Raw genomic sequence first — 7,858 nt, forward strand, 5'->3', positions numbered from 1 at the left:
TGGGGTCAAAGCCCTCACAATCCAATCACTAAACCCCACCTCTGCATGTTGCTGCACTGGGTATCTGCAAAACAGGCGAGTTTTGGGGGGACATTCCAGGTCTAACCCAGTACAGATGCTCTAACCAGATAGAAAAGAACACCCAAGAAATGATGATAATCACATATTATGGATGTGTTTTAATTAAATACTCAGAGAACATTTGTAAAACTCTGGGGATGAAGAATCCTTCCCACACAGACACAAAGTTCAGAAGCCATAAAATAATATATTGATATATTTGATTATTCTTTTAACAAATATGATAAAAGTTACCCCAAAGAAAAAGATTTAAAAATTAATAGAGTGAACAAAATGCATTAGTGTATTTAACAGGACAAATGAGTTAGTATATCTAATTATCAAGAATGCCTAAAATTTTATTTAAAAACAGACAAATGGAAAAATGGGCAACGGTATAAACAGACAATTGGTAAAAGTAAGAAATGCAAGTTACTAATAAGCTACAGAAAGAAACTCAGTCTCACCAATAGCAAAATGTAAATTAATACAAAAAATTAAAGACCACCTTTCACCCATAAGATTGTCCCCAATTTTTAAAACTTTAAGAAAAAAAAATTAAAAAGAGCTAACATGCAAAGCCAGCCAAGAGAAAGGAAATAGAAATGCTTACAATCATCGATGGTGAGTGCAGCTCTATAACACTCTGAAAGGTGGTCTGATGATTTCTAATAAATCACAAATCCACATACCTGTTGGCCAAGAAATCTCACTTTGGGAATCGAGTCTACAGAAATGAAACAAGCAGTGTTTAGAAGCAAAACACCATTGATTTTGGTGGTTAAAAAAAAAGTTAAATTGTCCACTCATGTTTGCCCAGGAGATGAGAACACTAAGTAAGTTATTTCATCCCAACTCAATAAAGGACCATGAATTTGAGTGGCCCTGGGAAGAAGACCTGGCTGACCTTTTGGAAGATCTTTGCTGACCAATAGAGGCATCTAGACTCATCATCCTTAATCAGCCTACCAGTGTGACCTCCCTCTTTCTCAGCAATTTCGCTCTGGAAGGTTCTAGTGAATTTCTTCTCTGGTTTGAACTCCTTATCAGGCTATATAGTAAACTTTGTATTTTTCAATGCTCTGGTGCTTTTTATTTTATTCTTCAACAGGAAAAAGTAAACTAAAAAATAAGGGTTTGGAGATGCTGAATTCTAGTGCCCAGAGAATGTGCCCTGGGGTGATGTGGCTGGCAGTCCTAGGTCTGTATCTAAAGCTAACTAGGTGTTTGAGGAAGGAATAGGAAAGATGCCATCAGCAAAGAGGTTCAGATAAGAATAAGACCCAGGCCAAATGGAATGTGTTTCCTGGGAAGATAAGAAGACTTGAGTGGAAACCCTCGGAGATTTCTGAAAGATGCGAAAGCAGAAAGTCTGAGGGTTGTGTGATCTTCCATTGAGGAAATGAATATTCATTCTCTGTGCTCAGTCAACCTCCAGTGGCTAGTGACTCCTGATGCTTATAGTTTACACTGAAGTGTTTTGTCTACTTTCCTATCTGTATTTTTTTTTCCAGGCCTCATTCAGGAAACAAGGGAGCTGTATGTCTGACTCATGGTGGAACAAGCAAAGATGTTCTGAGAGGTTTCATTAGTGAGCAGTGTTGATAAGGAAACAAGACCTGTCTTTGCTTCAGGGAGGAATCTTAGTTCTAAAATTCATGTAAAGGGGACACAGCTTCATTTAGATTTAATTCAATATCTATTTGGAGGCCCAACGCCACCATCTTTGTCACCTTTCCATGGGAACAGTAGAAATCTCACCCAAGTGTGTTCAGGTTCACTCCCTCCCCACTGTGCAGAGGCCACCTTACGTCTCCGGTAGGGAAGCAGCTCTACACCTCCTCTCTGACTTGGTCCAGAGGGAATCGATCCTCCTGCTGAGATATTGCTGCTGGTCCCTGGGCTCCTGTCCCCAATCCCCTAAAATCTCTCTGGAATCCCATTACTCTTTGCTCCCCCTCAGTCTCCCAAGAACTCTGCTCAGAGAGCATGGGGAATTACTCTTGTCCTCAAGACCCACAGATGCTCTGGGACTTGGTCACGGAGGTTGTGGCTATTCCTTTCCTAGATCTTCCTAACCCTTCAGACCTCAGTACCTAACTTCCTCCCAAACTCTCCCCACCCCAGGGAACTTGGAATCATGATTTTAATCACAAAAGCACTGTCTTGATTGTGATGTTTACCTTCAAGATATCTAACACTGTCTCCTTGGTGAGTGCTGGCTTTAACCAGAGACCAGCAGATGGGGCTTACACAAGTGTGTGTGCCTGTGTGTGTAGACACATGTGTGTTGGGGAAAAAAGAAAAGGAAATACACAAGAAGGAAAAACATCGATTAGTGCTTCAAAATAGTATTCATAATAGTTGGGTTTATTGCAAAAACATAGATCAATTAAAAAATAGTTGTGGTTTGTGTGTATTTCCTCAGAAAGGGGACCCGTGTCTGTAGACCAGATCACTCCACTGATCCCAAACTCATCAATTCACCATCTGCACGTAAATGAGAAACACAACAAGAGAATTAGAAATAACCTCCAATCTGCTTGTGAACAAGGAATACCTGGCTTACTCCAACGGAACAACACCAACTTCCTGATACCTGCACCCCAGAGAGAAGCCCTCTACCAGCTGGGACCCTGAGTGGAGTGCGGTGAGAGCTGCAGAATAAGGAGTAGCTCCCTGTCAGCCCTGGGGAGTTATCAGCTGGGTGATAATGTCTTCAGACGCTAGTTGGGGGAGGGACTACTATGCTATAGGACATCTGTGACTTTTCAGAAATAATAATGAAATCCACAATGTTTTGTTAAGTCTGTGGAATGTAATTACAACCTATATTTATATATAAATATAAATAAATATGTACAAATATTATATATATATATATATATATATATATATATATANATATATATATATATATATATATATATATATATATATATATATATATATATTAATGTCAGTGGTAATGGCAGTGGGAGAGATCTCTCCCCGCAACAAAAGAGAAATAAACTTCTTAGTCCCAAAGGAAGCAGTGGCAGGCGCTCAAGACCATCCTTTGAGAGGTCACATCTGTAGTATGTTACTAGAGAGCTTTGACTGGGAAAATCTCAATGAGCCACGGAACGCCTTCCAGAGCGGGAAGCTTGTGGGTGGTGCCACCTTCTGGCTGCTGCTTGCTACTGCTGATGGCTCCTTTTCTCCTCTGGGAAGAATTAGGAAGGAGAGTAAGTAAAAAGCTGAGCTCTTCTTTCTGAAATAATTGCTCGAGTTTTCTTCGTCTTCTTGTAGTTTGCTCCCTACACTTTTCAGCAAAGGTAAGTCTCTAGTGAGTTCCTTTACTGAAATTTTCTTATGTCAATTCTAAGGGCTTATTTCATATTGAAATTCTCAAAAAGGTACATTGAAGTTTTAACTCCCTTGTGGCTACCCACCCTTTACCAAAAACTTCCTTTCTCAAACAAAGCAGTTCTTCTTTTCTCTATATTTTTTTATATAACAATATATGATAACAGTTGATTTTTAAACCTGTTATCTTCTCTCTGAATGTCCACATTTGCACATATATATTTTTTTCTGTTGTGCAGTATCTTTTTTTCCCTTCTTGTTGTGTAGTATCTTAAGAAATGAATAAACCATAGCATATTTAGCTGTTGACCTATCACAGTAGATTTAACCATCATGTTCCTTTCAGTTCTTTGCCAAAGTAAGCAATGTTTGCAGTGAACAGTCTCCATATCTTTAATGTGTGAGTTTTCCTTGGGGATAGATAAGGTGTGGAATTAATACCTCAAAGAGTATCCCTACTTTAAGTTCTAAGCTACTATCATATTTAGCAAATTTTATATCCTGTCAACAGACTGTGGACTAAATACTTTGTCCCTACTCCTATACTCTCCCCTTCTCTATTTCAATATAGAAAGAAGAAATACTGTCTTATCACTATTCTAATTTTAATTTCCTTCTTGTAGTTTTAATTCCCTTGATTGATTTTTTTTGGTGTTGTGACTCAGATGATGAAATTGTTTTTATGTTTCAAAGTCTTATTATTTTCTTGTACGAATGATTATTGATATGCTTTAAAAAGTTCAATATTGAATTGTCCATGTTTTTCTTTTCCATGTGGAGTTCTTTGTATACACTGGGTATTGATCTTTAGTTGGACTAATCTAGTCTTTAATTTTATTTGTGGTATTTAGTTTTATTCAGAAGTTATTAATATCAATATAACTAAGTTCATTGATCTTTTCTTCATGATTTTATCACTTTTTTTTCCTTTTTCTGGTATTAGGAATCAAACCCAGAGGCACTCTACAACTGAGTTATATTCTACAGCCATTTTTACTTATTTATTTTGAGACAGGGTCTCACTTAATTGCTGAAGCTGGCCTTGAACTTGCAATCCTCCTGGCCCAGCCTCCCAAGTCTCAAGGACTACAGACTTGCGTCACCATGCCCAGCTTCACTTATGCTTTAAGAGGACTTTACATACCATTTATATTTTCTTCTATGCCTTTATAATTCTTACATTAAATTTTAACCATTAGAAATCTATTTCTATAAATGGTCAAAGAATACATCTCAATCTTTTTCCACATGTAGAGAAATATTTTTTGAATAGTATATTTTTAAACAATTTGAATAATCACTCATTTTTTTATGTTTGACATTTTTTAAAATTTAAATTTGTTTCTAAACTAATTCATAAAAACATAAAGGCCAGGCGTGGTGGCGCACACTTGTAATCCCAGTGGCTCGGGAGACTGAGGCAGAGGATGGCGAGTTCAACGCCAGCCTCAGCAAAAGCAAGGTGCTAAGCAACTCAGTAAGACCCTATCTCTAAATAAAATACCAAATAGGCTGGGGATGTGGGTGGGGGTTGAGTGTCCTTGAGTTCTATCCCTGGTACCAAAAAAAAAAAAAAAAAACCAACCCATAAAGATTGTATACATTCATGGGGTCCATGCAATGTTTCAATACAATTGTGTAATGTTTAAATTGTGTTAAACGCATCTATTTGCTCAAACATTTTTCTTTTCTTTATGGTGAAAACATTGCAAATCCTTACTTCTAGCTCTTTGAAATTAGCTACATTATCATTATCATTACAGTCACTCTACTGTGCGATAGTAAAGTGATAACAGAGTTTCCTAGTCCTAAGTATAACTTAGTACCTATTGGTCCACCTTTCCCCATTCCTCCCTCCCCCTCTCATCCATCCCTAGCCTCTAGTAACTACCATGTTACTCTCAATTTCTATGAGATCCTCTCTTTTAGATTTCACATGTGAGCAGGACTGAGTGCTACTCATCTTTCTGTGCCTAGCTTGTTTCCCTTAATGGAATGATCTCCAGTTCTTCATCTTATCTTCAGCCCCTTCCCCTTGCTCTTTTTGCTTTCTGGCCACCACCAGGTGAGTTCCTCTGCCTTTCCCTTTGGCCATGGTGTTTTGCCTCACCATGGACCCAGAGCAATGGAATCAGCTGAGACTTCTGAAACCATGAGCCCCCAAATAAACTTCTCCTCTAAGTTGTTATTGTCAGGGACTTTGGTCACAGCAATGAAAAACTGACTAACAAACTTCATTTTGAGTTGATTTTGTAACTGGTAAGACACAGGGATTGAATTTTACTCTTCTTTAGTAGATCTCCAATTTTCCCAGGACCATTTATTGGAAAGATTGCCTTTTCTCCACTATGTGTTCTCAGTACCTTTGTCAAAAATCAGTTAGCTGTAGATACCTGGGTCATTTTGTTTCCCCAAGTTTTCATTTTACTGTGTGCCTCTATAAACACTGTTTGGACCAAGTACGTTATTTTTTAAGTGACCTTATGAGACCGGTATCAATATCTCTAATTATAGCTTGTTCATTTATTCTATGGAATTCTTTCAGATTTTCATTATCTCATCTTGTTTTCAGCTTCCTTTTTAATATTAAATGTCCAAATATATAAAGGTATTGATCTTAGAAGAGATATTTTAACTTGGAGATGCAAGTTTGGGAGAAATTACTATTTCTGACATTTAGAGCTTGTAAGTGACATCTGTCTCCTAGGGACATTGTGTAGCATGAAAAGAGGAAAACAAGAAAACCAAAGAGACCAGGTTGAGGGGGACCAGGCCTGGAGAAGAGATAGGATGTCTAATGTGTCAAAGTTCCCAGGTGGACCTGCATTCCTACCCTGGGAGGGTGTAAGATCCCCATCAAGGGAACAAGTTCCTGTCTCCAGATTTGACTCAGATCCCCTGCAGTGGTTCCGGTGGCTCCATATTGACCCTGGTTCTGTGACCAGAATTTAACCTCTTCCTAGCATCCCACGTGGGAAAGGAGGTTGGTTCTCACCACTAGAGGGCACTATTGACATCTCATGTGAAGGAGATGGAAAACAATAACCCCCAGGGGAAAAGGGGGAACAACTCCCCCCACCACCACCAAAGGGAGACAATGGCTGGGGGACAGGGTAGAGGGAAGACAATGGGCTTTGGACCTTGGGCTTTGAACTGGCTCAAGTGCTTTCCCTGACTCGTGAACAACTGTTCTCCTTGACTGTCCTGCCCACACATTCTGCTACAATTAAATGTATCTGATTAAGTCTCAATACACATTTTGCTATGATGATTAAGCCTCACTTAAACCCTATAAAAAAACTGGACCCCTCTTGTAACCAGTCTCCATTTTCTCTCCTGAAAATGTGCCTTTCTGCTGCTTAATAAAGAGAGCTTGCTGATCCTTTGAAGTCTGTTCCCCGTTTCATTATTTTTGCTTTCATTATGTACACAGGTGACAGAGGCAAAAAGAAAAGCGAGAAAGAGAGAGAGAGAGAGAGAGAGAGAGAGAGATCAGATGCTTTCAGAACTATTTGAACAAACCCAAAATGCCAATAACATCTCCTTTAAGAAACCCTAGAAAAGAGACTGGTAAGGAAGCTATCACAAATCTTCTGGAGAAATGAGGAAGACTGAACTAGGGCAGAGGCAAAGGCCCAGAGGAGAGATTAGGCTTAAGGAATGTTAGAACAGCACATGGTCTTGGTGGGATGATGCAGAGTAAGGAGAGGGTGGAATCAGTGGAGGTTCCCAGGGTTATGGCTTGGACAACTGGGTGGCCATATCACCCACCAAGATCTAAATACAGAAGCAGGTCTGTGTAGGTGAGATGATTATATCAATTCAATTTAGAATATGGTGAAGTTGAGGTCACTGTGCGAGTGACTGTGTGGGAATGCCCAGCAAGCCAGCAATCTCAGGATAGTGAGAAGCAGGTATGGAAACCCACATGCATACAATAGACTGGGGGAACCGCCAGGTTTAGAACCACACTCATGGGCCTATGTGTCTACATGGGTCAATGAGCAGATGATCTGGAGCTAACATTGACTTTTCGCAGGCTCTTGACAGCACCAGACACTGCAGACCCACCCTGATGTGGAGCTGACCCAGACTTTAGCAAGCCAAGTGTAAATTTAGTGACCCTGGAGTCTTTGTAGCCTCTGTTGCTCCTGGGAGAAACAGCAAGAGGGAAAAAGCAAAACCAGCCAATCATCGATTTCTATGATATGTGCATGGTGCCTGCGGGAGGCATTGAAATCACCCTCACCTCTCACGCACCCCTCTCAGGTAATACATTTGATTTGGGGTATAATTTTTGTCAGTGTTCTATAAAGCTCTTAGTTTGGCTCCCATGTGTCATCTAACTCCCCCTGCAACAAAGATCTGTCTGCTGTGCTCACCAATGCCATCTCTGTGGCTTTTGGGAATTCAAATTATTGTCCTTAAACCTTTCAGGAATCTGTTGGTA

General features: G+C 39.6%; 1 pseudogene; it reads left to right on the forward strand.

The window, feature by feature from the left end:
• The first annotated feature begins 3,107 nt into the window (after positions 1-3,107).
• On the forward strand, positions 3,108-3,296 carry LOC125611851 (annotated as a pseudogene).
• The last annotated feature ends 4,562 nt before the right edge of the window (positions 3,297-7,858 follow it).

Source organism: Marmota marmota, unplaced genomic scaffold (genome assembly GCF_001458135.2).
Source record: "Marmota marmota marmota unplaced genomic scaffold, marMar, whole genome shotgun sequence".
Taxonomy (NCBI): domain Eukaryota; kingdom Metazoa; phylum Chordata; class Mammalia; order Rodentia; family Sciuridae; genus Marmota; species Marmota marmota.